Below are 17,513 nucleotides of genomic sequence, written 5' to 3' on the forward strand. Positions count from 1 at the left end.
GACTCCATCCTCTTGAGTTTTTCACCATGGGTTCTTAAGGTAGATCTCACATCATCCCTGAAGTTTTTCAACTCAATTATGTCCTGACCCATGTGTGCCAGCATTCCTTCTATCCGGTTTAATTGATCTTGAAATTGTTGGTTCGGATTAGGTTGGGTAGGTTGATTATTTTGGCCTTGATATGATGGTTGTGAGTAAGTGTTTTGTGTGGCTTGGTATGATCTTTGGTTGGAATTTTGGTATGTGGAATTGTTATGTTGGTTGTGGTTGTAAGGTTTATGGTTTTGTGGTTGGGTTTGTTGGTTCCCCCACCCAAAGTTTGGGTGGTTTTTCCATCCTGGGTTGTAAGTGTTGGAATGTGGATCATATGATTGCCTTTGTTGGTTTCCCACATAGTTGGCCTCTTCCCAATCACCTCCTTCAATGCTTACTTCCTCTTGATCTTGTGTGTGTATTGCAGCCACTTGCTTTGTTTCTAATTACCTGGTAAGCTCTGCTAGTTGCTTGGCAAACACCTTGTTTTGGGCTAAAATTGTATCAACATGGTTCAGCTCCATGACTCCCTTAGTGTTGTGTCTCTCTGAAGCATAGTAGTACTCATTCTCAGCCACTGTCTCAATCACTTCAATGGCTTCTTCCACAGTCTTTTTCCTGTTCAATGAACCTCCCGATGAATGGTCTACCGCCTTCCTTGATTCATAAGAAAGTCCATCATAGAAAATATGCAATTGCACCCAGTCATGGAACATGTCTGGTGGGCATTTCCTTGTCAAATCCTTGAACCTCTCCCATGCCTCGTAGAGAGTTTCACCATCTTGTTGTCTAAAAGTCTGAACCTCAGATTGGAGCCTATTGACCTTTTGTGGGGGGTAGAAACGTGCCAGAAACTTGCTTTCCACCTCATCCCATGTTGTTAGGCTCCCCCTTGGGAATGATTCCAGCCACTTAGCTGCCTTGTCCCTAAGTGAAAATGGGAACAAAAGCAGTTTATAGGCATCTTCCTGGACTCCATTGGACTTCACAGTGTCGCAAATTCTCAGGAATTTTGTGAGATATTGGTTTGGATCTTCATTAGCACTCCCACCAAATGAACAATGATTCTCCACAAGTGATATTAGCTGTGGTTTGAGTTCAAAATTGTTGGCCTGAATGGGTGGTTTCTGAATGCTGCTACCACAATTCCCAGAGGTTGGGTTTATGTATGAACTAAGAACCCTCCTCTCAGGAATGGCATTGTTTCCATCAGCTCTCTCTTGGTTGTGTACTTCTCTATCCATGTTGAGATCTAAAGCTTCCTCAAAATTGTCCTCAGAATCTCCTTCAGATTCTTCTTCTCCCAGTACTCTCTTCCCTCTTGCTTCCCTTCTAAGTCTATGAAGGGTCCTCTCTGGTTCGGTATATGGAGGAGTTGATGTCTCTCCTCTCCTACCTGTCATACAAGAACACAGCACAGGCAACAAACAAGTGAAATACTCTTGGTTAACAGAAGAGTATGGTTAGAGCAGTTGAGGAATTAATTCAAACAGTTAGTGAGTCAGTGAGTTAGTTGCTTGAATTTAAAGGCATAAAGAAAGAAAGCATGTAACAGAGTGCAGAAAGTAAAATTCAACAAGTAGCTTGTACTGAATTAATCAAAACAAAAAAAAATGCTCAATCTAGTTAACTTCCAATTTGAGAATTGTCAATCGAAAACCAATCCCCGGCAACGGTGCCATAAACTTGATGTTGCATAAACTTGTTATGCCACGATTTAGGAAATTGCACGATCGGCAAAATTCCTTCCGGCAAGTGCACCGGTTATCGTCAAGTAAAAACTCACAATAGAGTGAGGTCGAATCCCACAAGGATTGGTTGAGTGAGCAATTCGGATTAGAAGTGTGTTCTAGTTGAGCGGAATCAAGATTTAGATGAGAATTGCGGAATGTAAAATTGGCGGGAAACGTAAATGACAAGAAATTGAAATGACAAGGAATTTAAATGGCGGAATCTTAAATTGCATGAATTAAAGAGCAGAAGCTAAATTGCTGAAAATTAAAAGGGAGTGGGGGTGATTGCATGAATTGAGTTGCAGAATGTAAAAAGAAAGTGGAAATCAGAAATGGGGAATTCATTGGGTTATAGGAGATATTGAGATCTCCGAATCAAAACATGTTTATCTCTTCTTCAACCAATGCGTTCATTGAATTTTGCTTGGCAATCTTATATGATTGGATCCCAATCCCTTGGCTCACCAATTCTCTCTGAAAACAAACAAATTCCCAATCCCTTGGTTTAAATGTTCATAAGAAGAGATGATGCTCGATCACTGATTATACCACACAGTTTCATGAACCACAATTTGGTAGGATTACATGTCACAATATCCATCCAAACCCCAATCCAATTCACTGTGAGAAAGCTTCTCTAGCATGAATCCTCCATTCCTTTCCCAAGGTTCCGAAGGATTCCAATTATGGGTAGTTTCTTTCCCAAGACAACTACCCAATGGAATTAGATCGAGAAGCTTTCTAACAAAATTCAAGAGAAAAGATTGAAGAAGAAGATAAACTATTATTGATTCATTGAATTACAATAGAGCTCCCTAACCCAATGAAAGGGGGTTTAGTGAGTCATAGCTCTGAATTCAATTACAAAGATATGAAAACTAGCAAAATGAAAAGGTAAAAGTCCTTACTAACTTCAATTCTATCCTATTTATACACTTTCTATATTGAGCTTCTGTTGTGTTTCTTGGGCTTTGAGGCCTCTCCCTGCTTTCCTTTTGCCTTGGGTTTATGATCCATAATCTTGATGAGGCTGCTGATCCAAATTCTGTAACATTCATTGAGCCAACTTAGTGATAATCAAATAATGACACATGACTCAATAAATTGAAATTTCAGACTCATCAATCCTTCAGGCCCAATCCCATAAACCATGATATTCAATTGGGTTTCATACCAGAGTAAGTTTAAGTTAATGTTTGTGCTCAAATACTAACTTAAACCGCAATATTTTTGGCCCAGAAACCTTTTCCAAGAGTGGCGTTTAAGTTGCAGTTTAAGCTTAAACTGCAGCTTAAACGCCAGACACTTCCAGTGAAGCCTTTTGTAGAAGCACGTTTAAGCTTCAGTTTAAGGTTAAACTGAAGCTTAAACATGGAAATGGAAGAAGGCAGCCCTGGAGGGTAACTTAGTCGAACACGTTTAAGCTTCAGTTTAAGGTTAAACTGAAGCTTAAACGTGGAGATAGGAAAGGCAGCCCTGGAGGTCGAACACGTTTAAGCTCCAGTTTAAGGTTAAACTGGAGCTTAAACGTGGAAATAGAGAAAGCCATCTGGGAGGTCGAACACGTTTAAGCTCCAGTTTAAGGTTAAACTGGAGCTTAAACGTGGAAGCTGAGAAAGGTAGCCCTGGAGGAGAAAATTTGGTCGAACACGTTTAAGCTCCAGTTTAAGGTTAAACTGGAGCTTAAACGTGGAAATGGCTCCCTGGTGCATTTCCCATTTCTGGCGTTTAACCTCCAGTTTAAGGTTAAACTGGAGGTTAAACGTGGAAATGCTCTCTTGGTGAAATTCTCACTTCTGGCGTTTAACCTCCAGTTTAAGGTTAAACTGGAGGTTAAACTTCAATTCCAGCATTTCTTAGCCTTCATGATTCTGGCGTTTAAGCTCCAGTTTAGGCTTAAACTGGAACTTAAATGCCATTTCCAGCATTATATGGCTTGGTAGTTTAAGTTCCAGTTTAAGCTTAAACTGGAACTTAAACTCCACATGTGATATTCAAGCTTCCTTTATTGATTTTGTTGCTTCCTTGCCTAGCCTCTTCTTCCCTGAAATCATCCAAACAATTACATCAAAGTCTTGCAAAATTTCATGAGAAATCTTCCATTCATAGCATTCAAGTAATATAACTAAAAACTCATGGAATTTGCATCAAAATCATACTGTTTGGATGGTTCATTGCTTTGTTATTCATTTAACCATTCTTGGTTACTTTAAGCTCAAGAAAATGCATAAAACAACTAAAACTAACAGAAAAATGCTAGTGAAACTAGCCCAAGATGCCTTGGCATCAGCCTCCTAAGTTGGCCATCCGTTTCAAGAATACCATACTCAAGCGGGGCAGTAAAGCAAATAGAGATAAGTCTTACCCACTCAAATGAAGGAGTAGATGGCCACCTAAGTAGAGAAGTCTCCAACGTTCTGGACAAAGTATACTCAACTCCCGTCCACCCTTTCCGAAGGACTTCCGCTTCCATATCATTCTCAGACTCAATCAGAGAAGGGTTTTCATATTCAAGGAGTTCATTTGCGGATGTAGATTCATCACTAGGAGGACTTGATTCATGATCCTCATCACCAAGGAAACTTGCTTCTTGATCTATCCCATCCAAGTCTTCATAGGGAATATGCCATAGAGGTTGTGCACTAGCCTTCTTGACTTTAATTTCAATCCTCTTGGAGGAATACTCTACAACTCTTGATTCCCATAGAGGTTCCGCATCTCCTAAGTCTTCAACCACTTCTTCCTCTTCAACTATTACGGCTTCCTCCACTTGTTCCAATACAAGGTCACGTTCCTCATTGTCTACCGGAGTTTCGAGTGTCTTCTTTGATGAGCGGATAATTTATACCCTTTTTGGCATTGTTTTACATAGTTTTTAGTACGATTTAGTTACCTTTTATTATATTTTTATTAGTTTTTATTCAAAAATCACATTTCTGGACTTTACTATGGGTTTGTATATTTTTCTGTGATTTCAGGTATTTTCTGGCTGAAATTGAGGGACCTGAGTAAAAATCTGATTCAGAGGCTGAAAAAGGACTGCAGATGCTATTGGATTCTGACCCTCCTGGACTCGAAGTGGATTTTTTGGAGCTACATAAGCCCAATTGGATCGCTCTCAATTGCGTTGGAAATTAGAATTCCTGGGATTTCCAGTAATATATAATAGTCCATACGTTGCTCGAGATTTGATGGCCCAAACTGGCGTTCAAAGTCAGCCTAAAACATCTTGGCGTAAAACGCCCAAACTGGCACCAGAATTGGAGTTAAACACCTAAACTGGCACCAAAGCTGGCATTTAACTCCAGGAACAGCCTATGCACGAAAAAGCTTCAATGCTCAGCCCAAGCACACACCAAGTGAGCCCCAGAAGTGGATTTCTGCACTACCTGCACTTAGTTACTTAATTTCTGTAAACCCTAGTAACTAGTTTAGTATAAATAGCACTTTTTACTATTATATTCACATCTCTGGATGTTTAGTCCTTAGATCTTTGGCATGGAGGCTGGCCTCACGGCCATGCCTAGACCTTTTTCACTTATGTATTTTCTACGATGGAGTTTTAACACCCCATAGATTAAGGTGTGGAGCTCTGCTGTTCTTCATGAATTAATGCAATTACTACTGTTTTCTATTCAATTCACGGCTACTTCTTCTCCAAGATATACTCTCGTACTTAATTCAGTTAAGTCAGAATGAAGGGGTGACCCGTGACAATCACCCAATCTTTGTTACTCGCTTAGCCAAGATCCGCGTGCTTGACAACTACAAATCGGTCTAAATGATGTTTAACGTAGTTATTGGACGACAGCTGGAGTATATTCTCTTGGATATTTAATACACGGACTGAGTCCGTGAGATTAATATCTTCATGGCATAGGCTATAATAATTGGCAGCCATTTCTGGGATCCGAAAAGTCTAAACCTTGTCTGTGGTATTCCGAGTAAGATCTGGGAAGGGATGACTGTGACGACCTTCAAACCTACGAATGTTGGGTGCAAGTGACAGTCTGCAAAAGGATCAATGGATCCTATTCCAACGCTAGTGGGAACCGATAGATGATTAGCCATGCGGTAGTTGTACCTGGTATTTTTCATCTGAGACGAGAAATTTGACAGTTGATTAACCGTGCAGAAACCGTAGGGGACCATTTTCACTGAGAGGATCATACAGCTTGCCATGGAAGGAAGTAACGCATGGTTGGAAGAAGGCAATAGGAAAGCAGAGGTTCAGAAGCAACAAAGCATCTCCAGACCCTTATCTGAAATTCCCACCAATGAATTACATAAGTAACTTTATTTTATTTTATGTTTTATTTATCTTTTAATTATCAAATTCTCATAACCATTTGAATCCACCTGACTAAGATTTACAAGGATGACCATAGCTTGCTTCTAGCCGACAATCTCCGTGGGATCAACCCTTACTCACGTAAGGTTTATTACTTGGACGACCAAATGCACTTGCTGGTTAGTTGTGCGGAGATGTGAAAAGTGTGAATCACAATTTCCCACACCAAGTTTTTGGCACCGTTGCCGGGGATTGTTCGAGTTTGGACAATTGACGATTCATCTTGTTGCTTAGATTGGGTAATTTTATTTTATGTTTAAGCTTTTTATTTTTATTTTCGAAAAAAAATAAATATATTTATAGTTTTCGAAAAATATACAAAAAATTAATAAAACCATAAAAACAAAAAAATTTTGTGTTTCTTTTTTGAGTCTAGTGATGCACGGAAAAATTGTCTCGTAACAAATTTCCTTCGGTAAGTGTACCGAATTTTGTCGTCAAGTAAAAACTCAGTAGAGTGAGGTCGAATCCCACAGAGATTGATTGATCAAGCAACTTTAATTAGAGGAATGTTCTAGTTGAGCGAATCAGAATTTGAGTTGAGAATTACAGAAAATAAAATGGCGGAAAAGTAAATAACAGAAAAAGTAAATGCTAGAAATAAAGAGCTGAAAGTAAATGACGGAAAGTAAATTGCAGAATTGTAAATGGGAATGGGGTTACTGCTCATAAAAGTAAATGACAAAAACTAAAGAGAATGGGTAAGATCAGAAATGGGGAGTTCATAGGGCTCAAGAGATGTTGCATTCTCCGGATCAATTTCATTTTCATCTCTTCCTCAATCAATGCATTCATTGATCTCCTTGGCAATCTTAAGTGATTGAGTTACAATTCCTTGTAATTCAATCTCTCAAATCTTGATCAATAGCCAATTCCTTGGTCAATCGCTCATGAGAAGAGATGAAGTATGGTCACTGATTATACCACATGCATTTCCCGAATCAAGTATTGAGAGGATTATAGTCACATATCCATCCAAACCCAATTTGGTCCAGCATGAGAAAGCATTTCTAGCATGATCTCTTCCTTCCTCTTTCAAGGTTCAGAAGAGATCCAAGTTTGAATAGCTTCTTTTCCAAGATAACTATCCAATTGGATGAAGATCGAAAGCTTTCAAGTAAAATCAAGAAAACAGATAGAAGAAGAATAATGAAAACTAGTATTGATCCATCAAATTACAACAGAGCTCCCTAACCCAATAAAAGGGGTTTAGTTGTTCATAGCTCTGGAAAATAAAAGCAAAGATGGAGAATACATCATGAAAACAAAACTAGAAGTGCAGAGAATGGCAAAATACAGAGAGTAGTTTTCCCCTAATTTTCAATCTTCCTAATCAATTCAAAGCTACTCCTATATATACTACTCTTCTGATCTTCTAGTTGGCTCCTCAAGTCTTGGGTATGGGCCTTTGGATCTTGAGTTTGAAGCAGTTATCTTCTTCATTGGGCTTAGCTTTACTTGCAGAGAGAAAGTGTGAAGTGGGCAAGGACTTTAGCTCAGGACGTTAGTGGTGTTAACGTTAAGTGAAATTGTGGGTTCGAGAACGTTAGTGACAATCACCTTTTTCACTAACGTTCCTGACCAAGTTAGAGCCACGTTAACCTCAACGTTAGTGGCACAAACGTTGCCACTAAAGTTGCCTCTTGGTCCTTCGCACACATTATTGGGACTTACCTTTCCCAATAACGTTGAGAAGCCTCCCCTTTTCTTACGTTAGAGTCCACGTTAACTTAGTTAACGTGGCTCTTAACGTTAACTTGCCAACCTTCGAGAACGTTAGTGACACTTACCTTTGTCACTAACGTTCCAATGTGCCCCTATCTCCCACGTTAGAGTCTACGTTAACTAGGTTAACGTGGCCTCTAACGTAGCAATGCTAGCCATCTCCAATGTTAGTGACAAAGGTGAATGTCACTAACGTTGGCTCATCATCTCTCTTCTTCACATTAGCTTCCACGTTAACTAAGTTAACGTGGGAGTTAACGTGGCTCATTGTGGCTTGTGTGGTTCATTCCAACGTTAGTGACAAAGTTAGGTGTCACTAACGTTGGCGATCATATACTTTCTCCACGTTGGCTTCCACGTTAACTAAGTTAACGTGGAAGTTAACGTGGCTTGTGGAGGCTTGGCCAACGTTAGTGACAAAGTTAAATGTCACTAACGTTGGCTTCTCTTTTACTTCTTAACGTTAGAAGCTATGTTAACTAAGTTAACGTGGCAACTAACGTGGCCACTTATGAGCTTGGCCCAACGTTAGTGACAAAGGTAAGTGTCACTAAGGTTGGCTCCATTTTCTTTCCTCCACGTTAGAGTTCACGTTAACTTAGTTAACGTGACTCTTAACGTGGGCTATGATGGCTTTGAGGACGTTATTGGCGATTACTTTTCTCATTAACTTTGCAAGCTAGCTCCCATTCCTACGTTAGAAGTCACGTTAGTGAGACTAACATGGTTGCTAACGTGGTTCTTCCTTGCTTCTTTTATCCTGAAATCAAGCAATAAAGTGCATCAAAGTTCTAGTCCAAGTCATGGGAAATGCAACATCCAATTTGTCATTAATTTCATGCAAAATCCTCATGAAATTATGTAAAGTGCACAATGTATGCTTGAATCAAGATGTAAGTGAATATCTACCCAAAACTAGCTTATTTTCTAAGGAAATGCATGAAACTTCCTTAAAAATAGTAAAGAAAAGGTCAGTAAAACTGGCCAAAATGCCCTGGCATCACAACACCAAACTTAAAGCTTGCTTGTCCTTAAGCAAGTACTGGAATAAGAGAATGATGAATGGAATGCCAAGAGAAATGAGTCATTCTTGTGGAGGTCATGTCCCTGGTTTTATGGTGGTTTCATGCATAGCAACTTAGGTTCATTCCTGGCTTTTAGACCTTTATCATGTCCTAGAATACTCATTGTGATTACATCCCATGAGACTTTTATTCATTGATCCTTTTCTTGTCATTTCAGGGCTTATTTGTGTTCTTAAGCTAAGTGTTCTGTAAGGGGGCAACTCTTTAAAATAAGCTTTCAGCCAACACTCCCGAACCAGTTGGTTCAAGGTGCTAGGTGTTGAAACACCCCTAAGGACTTACTTCCTCAAGTCTCTCCCCCATACATACACACCACAGGCATATGGTTTATTTATTTTCTTTTCTTGAGACCTTGGTGTCCAGCACCTCTTTGGGTTACTAAATGCTCTGTAGTGAGGGTTACTCTTGATAGTGGACTTTCAGCTGATAATCCCGAGTTAGTTAACCCAAGTTACCAAGTGATAAGGCACCCCTAAGAGCTTATTCATCCAAGTAAATCCCTCACACAGGAACACCACAGACACATGCCTCAAGATTAAAACCATTGGTGCTTAGCCTTATTGCTTACTCTTTTTCTTTTATTCATTTTTTTTCCACTTTCATTTTTCTTTTCCCCTTTTTCTTATTAGGATCTTGTTATTTAGTTAGTCTCATGGGGTGTGTTCAAAGCATAGTATTCATGACAGATATTTGTCTTCCCACCTTGTGGTTGAACCAACTTAGCTAACTTATGATCGCACCACAAACTAAGGAACTTACTCCATAGTATGAACTCCACTCTGGTCTTTTGCAAAACACTCATTCTCTTTTCATTTGATTCAAAGGGACAAAGCAAAGTAAGGATGCAGTGTCATAAAGACCAGCAAGCATAGACCTATTCAACAAAAAGCTTAAAAGACAAAATAAAAAAAGGATTGCAACTAACGAGTAACTATTAATCAAAAGTGCATTCGGACTTCCAATTTTCAACATTCTAAGTACATGGAATTAAGTGACAATACAACCTTCAGGTGATGGTTTCTAGTTGCCCTCTTTTTGTCATCATCTTGGTCTTTGCTACCTCACTTCCTTGGGTGAAGGTGCACCATTTCCTCATAAGATTCCTGCAAAGTTATTGGAAGTTGCTTGTTCCCAAAGCACTTGAGAAACAGTTAGCTTGCATATATGTTTGTGGCTTATGAACTTAATTTGGTGTGTGAACACCAAACTTAGTTCGTTGCCTAGTACAGAACCTTACATTTATGCATAGAACCTCATATCTTGTTGTTTAACAAAACAATTATTAACTAAAATCTAACTAAATCTAAGTGGTTTCCATTGATTGACTGGAGCTAGCAATGTGCTTTGGGAGTGGAGTGTGATTCTAACTAAATTCCTTTGGTGAAACACCAAACTTAGAATTACACTTTCACTCTTGGATTATTTTGGTGTGGAACACCAAACTTAGCTTCTCGCAATACAGGGGAAACAACTTGTGAACTTTATTGAAATAAAAATGAAAAGGAAACTACCTGAGGTTGGGTTGCCTCCCAATAGAGCACTTTTTTTTTATCGTCGCTAGCTCGACGATTCCTTCTTTACTTGAGATGATACTTTACTCTGGGGTTTTCCCCCATGTTACCCAGATAATGCTTGAGTCTTTGTCCTTTCATTGTAAAAGTCCTCTCTGAACCTTCATCCATGATTTCAATGTGTCCACATGGTGAGACCTTTGTGACAAGAAAAGGGCCGGACCACCTTGATTTGAGTTTTCCTGGGAATAGTCTTAATTTGGAATTGTAGAGGAATACTTGCTGCCCTTTTTCGAAACTCCTGGGTGCAAGATGCAGGTCATGTCTTCTCTTTGCCTTCTCTTTATATATTTTGGTATTTTCATAGGCTTGTGACCTGAATTCCTCCATCTCTTGCAGTTGCAAGATCCTCTTTGCACCAGCAGCAATGCTGTCAAAATTTAGTATCTTGATAGCCCAGAAAGCTTTGTGTTCCAGCTCCAGTGGTAAATGACAAGCTTTCCCATACACCAGTTGATATGGGGACATTCCAAGTGGTGTTTTGAATGCTGTTCTGTATGCCCAAAGAGCATCATCCAGCTTCTTCGACCAATCTTTTCTTGATGCACCCACAGTCTTTTCCAGAATCCTCTTTAGCTCTCTGTTGGATATCTCAGTTTGTCCAATTGTTTGGGGATGGTAAGGCGTGGCTACCTTGTGTCTTACCCCATATCGTAGGAGAAGAGCTTCTAGTGGTCTGTTGCAAAAATGGCTCCCTCCATCACTGATGAGTGCTCGTGGAACTCCAAACCGGCTAAAGATATTCTTTTTGAGGAAGTTCATGACCACCTTGTTATCATTCGTTGGGGTTGCAATAGCCTCTACCCACTTGGAAACGTAATCCACTGCTACCAAGATGTACTTGTTTGCATATGAGGTTGGGAAAGGTCCCATGAAATCGATTTCCCACACATCAAACAGTTCCAGTTCCAAGATGAAATTTTGTGGCATCTCATTTCTTTTGGGCAAGTTCCCAGATCTTTGGCATTCATTGCAGCTCTTCACTAGTTCTTTGGCATCCTTGAAAAGGGTGGGCCAAAAGAATCCGCTTTGTAACACCTTAGCTGCAGTTCTTTCCCCTCCAAAGTGGCCTCCATAGCATGAGCCGTGGCAATTCCATAGGACCTCTCGTCCTTCTTCTTCCGAAACACATCTTCTAAGGATTCCATCTGAACACTTCTTGAATAGATATGGCTCATCCCAGACAAAGTACTTTGCATCATTCATGAGCTTCCTTTTTTGATGTTTATTGATCTCTGGAGGTAAGGCCCCAGTTGCCTTGAAGTTGGCAATGTCTGCGAACTATGGTGCTTTGTGAACTGTCATCAACTGCTCATCAGGGAAGAGCTCGTTCACACTTGTATCAGGTGCTCCACCTTTATCGTGAGGAATCCTGGATAGGTGATCTGCTACCTTGTTCTCCACTCCTTTCTTGTCTCTGATTTCAATATTGAATTCCTGCAACAATAAGATCCATCTTATTAGTCTTGGTTTTGATTCTTGCTTGGCAAACAAATATTTAAGTGCTGTGTGATCTGTAAAAACAATCACTTTAGCACCAATGAGGTACGATCTAAACTTGTCAAATGCAAAAACTATTGCCAGCAACTCCTTTTTAGTAGTGGTATAATTTCTTTGAGTATCATTAAGGACTTTGCTCGCATAGTATATCACATGGACTAAGTTATCTTTTCTCTGTCCTAACACTGCCCCAACTGCAAAATCAGATGCGTCACACATCAATTCAAATGGTAAGTTCCAATCAAGTGGGGAAATGATAGGAGCAGAGGACAACCTCATTTTCAAATTTTCAAATGCTAACATGCATGTTTCATCGAAGATAAATGGTGTATCAGATACAAGGAGATTGCTTAAGGGCTTGGCTATCTTTGAAAAATCTTTAATAAACCTTCTATAAAAACATGCATGCCCTAAAAAGCTCCTAATTGCCTTGACATCACTATGTGGAGGTAGTTTTTCAATAAGTTCTACTTTAGCTCTGTCAACCTCAATGCCTTGGTTAGAAACTTTGTGACCAAGGACTATTCCTCCTGTCACCATAAAGTGACATTTCTCCCAATTCAAGACCAGATTGGTCTCTTGGCATCTTTTCAATACCAAGGCGAGGTGATGTAGGCAACTAGGGAAGGAATCTTCGAATACCGAGAAATCATCCATAAAAACTTCAATGAATTTTTCTATCATATCTGAAAAGATAGAAACCATGCAGCGTTGGAAAGTCGCAGGTGCATTACATAGCCCAAATGGCATGCGCCTGTAAGCAAACACTCCATATGGGCAAGTGAATGAGATTTTCTCTTGATCTCTGGGATCAACCACTATTTGGTTATATCCTGAATAACCATCAAGAAAATAATAATATGCGTGCCCTGCAAGTCTTTCCAACATTTGATCTATGAATGGAAGGGGGAAATGATCTTTTCGTGTAGCCTCATTGAGCTTCCTGTAGTTTATGCACATCCGCCATCCTGTGACTGTCCTTGTAGGAATTAGTTCGTTCTTCTCATTGGGAACCACGATAATTCCTCCCTTTTTTGGGACGACATGCACGGGGCTAACCCAGGGGCTGTCTGAGATCGGGTAGATTACCCCTCCCTGCCATAACTTCATAACTTCTTTCTGTACCACTTCCTTCATGATTGAGTTCAACCTCCTTTGGGATTGAATGGATGGTTTGGCATCATCTTCCAGCAGTATCTTGTGCATGCATATGGCCGAACTTATCCCTTTCAGGTTAGCAAGAGTCCATCCAATGGCATCTTTGTGTTTTCGCAGTACTTTGAGCAGTTCATCCTCTTGATCTTGGCTGAGGCATGAGCTTATGATTACTGGGTAATTTTCATTTTCTCCTAAGTATGCATATTTGAGAGTGGGTGGCAGTGCTTTGAGTTCAAGTTTGGGTGCCTCTGACTTTTCGTTCTCTTCCTTTGGTGCACCTTGTATTTGAATCTCTGCTGTTGCAACCTCTTCACTAAACGTTGACTCCTCCTCTATTAAACCTTCAGGTTCTTCTTCTTCAAAACTTTCTTGCACTGCATCTTCAAGTGAGTCCAACCTCATACACTCTCCCAATTACTCTGGTGGGTAACTCATGGCCTTGAACACATTGATCGTCATCTTTTCATTGTGTAATCGCAGGATGAGACCTCCTTTTTGTACATCAATGACAGCTCCAGCAGTGGCCAAGAATGGCCTTCCTAGGATGATGGAAGCCTTGGCTTCCTCCTGCATGTCCAGCACTACAAAGTCTGCTGGGAAGATAAAATCTTCCACTTTCACCAGCAAATCTTCTACGACGCCATGCGGGAACTTGAACGATCGGTCTGCCAATTGTAGGGTCATCTTTGTTGGTTTAGCTTCCTCAATCTTCATCTTTCTCATCATAGCTACCGACATCAAATTGATGCTGGCTCCTAAGTCACAAAGAGCCTTTTCCACTGTGATTTCCCCTATAATACAAGGGATCTGAAAACTCCCGGGATCCTTCAATTTCTGGGGTAGTTTGTGCTGAATAATAGCACTACATTCTTCAGTTAATATCACAGTCTCGTTGTTCTTCCAGCTTCTCTTCTTAGTCATTAGCTCCTTTAAAAACTTGTCGTAGAGTGGCATTTGTTCTATTTCTTCAGCAAAGGGTATATTGATTTGTAGTTTCTTGAAGATTTCCAAAAATCTCGAAAACTGGTTGTCATCCCCCTTCTTCTTTAATTGCTGAGGATATGGTACTCTTGGTACGTCTGGCTTCAGTACTCCTTCCCCTTTTTGTGAACTCAAAGTAGGAACTTGAGCTCCATCCTGCTCTTCTTCCTCTTTATCTGAGTCCTTTTCTTGTGGTTTCTGGGGGGTTTCCTTTAGTTCCTTCCCACTTCGAAGAGTGATAGCTTGACACTCCTCCCTTTGTGTTGAGTCAGTATTGCTGTGAAGGTTGTGGCTGGAAATTTGCTTGAATAAGTAGCCAATTTGTGTCTCAAGTTTCTTGATGGCAGCATCCTGATTCTACATATTGGACATCACTTCTTCTCGGAACGCTTTACTGTCTTGAATCTCTTTGCCTATGCCTTCAAGTAGATTCTCAATCCTTGAGAGTCTGTCATCAAATGATGGTAGATTGGGATTAGAGGTGGAAGGATGAGGAGGGTTATTTTGGCCTTGGTAAAGGTGTTGAGAGGGTTGGTTATGTGGGTGCTGATATGGTCTAGATGTGAAATATTGGTGGGCTGCATTGTTGTTGGGATTTGAACGTCTTTGATCTATGCCTTGGTCTTGTTGATTTCCCCACCCAAAGTTTGGGTGATTCCTCCATCCAGGGTTATAGGTCTTAGAGTATGGATCATGGTTTTGCCTAGGTAAATTCCCAATGTAGTTGGCTTGCTCCTGACTAACCTCTGCTTCTTCATTCACTCCTTCTTGGGTTGTTGATGAAGTAGTGATTGCTGCTACTTGGTTCCTCTCCATCTTCTTGGTGAGGTCAGCCAGCTGCTGGGTAATAAGCTTGTTTTGGGCCAGCAGAGCATCTACATTGTTTAGCTCCATTACTCTTCTAGTGTTGCCTCTTTCAGAAGCATAGAAATAATCATTCTCTGCTACTATTTCAATGACATCTATGGCTTCCTCAATGGTCTTCTTCTTGTTCAAAGATCCTCCGGATGAATGGTCTACTACCTTCTTTGATTCATATGACAGGCCTTCATAGAAAATGTGCAGCTGCACCCATTCGTTGAACATGTCAGGTGGACACCTCCTTGTCAGGTCCTTAAACCTCTCCCATGCTTCATAAAGAGTCTCACCATCTTGTTGCCTGAAAGTTTGGACCTCAGCTCTCAGCCTATTAATTCGTTGAGGGGGGTAGAATCTTGCTAAGAATTTGTTCACTATATCTTCCCAAGTTGTCAAGCTCTCCTTCGGAAAAGACTCCAGCCATTTGGCTGCCTTATCCTTGAGTGAGAATGGAAATAAGAGCAGTCTATAGGCGTCAGGATGAACACCATTAGACTTCACTATGTCACAAATTCTAAGGAAGGTGGTTAGATGTTGATTGGGGTCTTCTTGAACACTTCCTCCGAACGAACAGTTGTTCTGAACAAGGGTGATGAGCTGTGGTTTTAGTTCAAAATTGTTGGCATGGATGGTTGGCTTTTGAATGCTACTTCCACAGTTTCCTGGGTTTGGATTGATGTAAGAGCCTAAAACTCTTCTATCCTCCCCAGCATGATTTGCTCGACCTCCTCTGCCATGGTTGTGAGCCTCTTCCTCACGATGGTCTTCCATGTTTGGTTCAAAGTATTCCTCCTCTTCCTCAGCACCAACCACTCTTTTTCTTCTTGCTTCCCTCCTTAATCTAAAGAAGGTTCTCTCAGGTTCAGAATCAAAGGAAGTTAAAGCCCCGCTTCTTCTCCCTGTCATACAAACAACATAGCACAAGCAAGGAAAATAAATGCAGAAAGTATTCTGTTAGAATTACTGTTAGTGTGAGTGATGCAATATATCAAACAGTTAGTGGGTTAGTGAACTAAATTGTAAATAACAAAAAGAAACGAAAAAGTAGGGGGAAGGGAAGAAATTGACTAAAACTGAAAGTAAATTACTCAAACAGAAAATTAAATCAAACAAAACAAAAATGCTCAATCTAGTTATCTTCCAATTTAATCATTGTTGATGCACAATCAATCCCCGGCAACGGCGCCATAAACTTGATGCACGGAAAACTTGTCTCATAACAAATTTCCTTCGGCAAGTGTACCGAATTTTGTCGTCAAGTAAAAACTCACAATAGAGTGAGGTCAAATCCCACAGAGATTGATTGATCAAGCAACTTTAATTAGAGGAATGTTCTAGTTGAGCGAGTCAGAATTTGAGTTGAGAATTGCAGAAAATAAAATGGCGGGAAAGTAAATAACAGAAAAAGTAAATGCTAGAAATAAAGAGCTGAAAGTAAATGACGGAAAGTAAATTGCAGAATTGTAAATGGGAATGGGGTTACTACTCATAAAAGTAAATGACAGAAACTAAAGAGAATGGGTAAGATCAGAAATGGGGAGTTCATTAGGCTCAGGAGATGTTGCATTCTCCGGATCAATTTCATTTTTATCTCTTGCTCAATCAATGCATTCATTGATCTCCTTGGCAATCTTAAGTGATCGAGTTACAATTCCTTGTAATTCAATCTCTCAAATCTTGATCAATAGCCAATTCCTTGGTCAATTGCTCATGAGAAGTGATGAAGTATGGTCACTGATTATACCACATGCATTTCCCAAATCAAGTATTGAGAGGATTATAGTCACATATCCATCCAAACCCAATTTGGTCCAGCATGAGAAAGCATTTCTAGCATGATCTCTTCCTTCTTCTTTCAAGGTTCAGAAGAGATCCAAGTTTGAATAGCTTCTTTTCCAAGATAACTATCCAATTGGATGAAGATCGAAAGCTTTCAAGTAAAATCAAGAAAACAGATAGAAGAAGAATAATGAAAACTAGTATTGATCCATCAAATTACAACAGAGCTCTCTAACCCAATGAAAGGGGTTTAGTTGTTCATAGCTCTGGAAAATAAAAGCAAAGATGGAGAATACATCATGAAAACAAAACTAGAAGTGCAGAGAATGGCAAAATACAGAGAGTAGTTTTCCCCTAATTTTCAATCTTCCTAATCAATTCAAAGCTACTCCTATATATACTACTCTTCTGATCTTCTAGTTGGCTCCTCAAGTCTTGGGTATAGGCCTTTGGATCTTGAGTTTGAAGCAGTTATCTTCTTCATTGGGCTTAGCTTTACTTCAGAGAGAAAGTGTGAAGTGGGCAGGGACTTTAGCTCAGGACGTTAGTGGTGTTAACATTAAGTGAAATTGTGGGTTCGAGAACGTTAGTGATAATCACCTTTTTCACTAACGTTCCTGACCCAAGTTAGAGCCACGTTAACCTCAACGTTAGTGGCACAAACGTTGCCACTAACGTTGCCTCTTGGTCCTTCGCACACGTTATTGGGACTTACCTTTCCCAATAACGTTGAGAAGCC

The 17,513-nt window shown here is 40.1% G+C and overlaps 2 non-coding genes across 2 annotated transcripts; both read left to right on the forward strand.

Annotated features, from left to right (window-relative positions):
• Window positions 1-747: 747 nt before the first annotated feature.
• LOC148574474 (small nucleolar RNA R71) lies at window positions 748-851 on the forward strand. The gene has a single exon (XR_015905603.1). It is a non-coding gene; the product is annotated as a small nucleolar RNA R71 (small nucleolar RNA).
• A 14,370-nt stretch (window positions 852-15,221) lies between these two features.
• LOC148574475 (small nucleolar RNA R71) lies at window positions 15,222-15,325 on the forward strand. Its single transcript, XR_015905980.1, has one exon. It is a non-coding gene; the product is annotated as a small nucleolar RNA R71 (small nucleolar RNA).
• The last annotated feature ends 2,188 nt before the right edge of the window (window positions 15,326-17,513 follow it).

Source organism: Arachis ipaensis, chromosome B2 (assembly GCF_059453495.1).
Source record: "Arachis ipaensis isolate K30076 ecotype BB chromosome B2, ASM5945349v1, whole genome shotgun sequence".
In the NCBI taxonomy this organism is placed as follows: domain Eukaryota; kingdom Viridiplantae; phylum Streptophyta; class Magnoliopsida; order Fabales; family Fabaceae; genus Arachis; species Arachis ipaensis.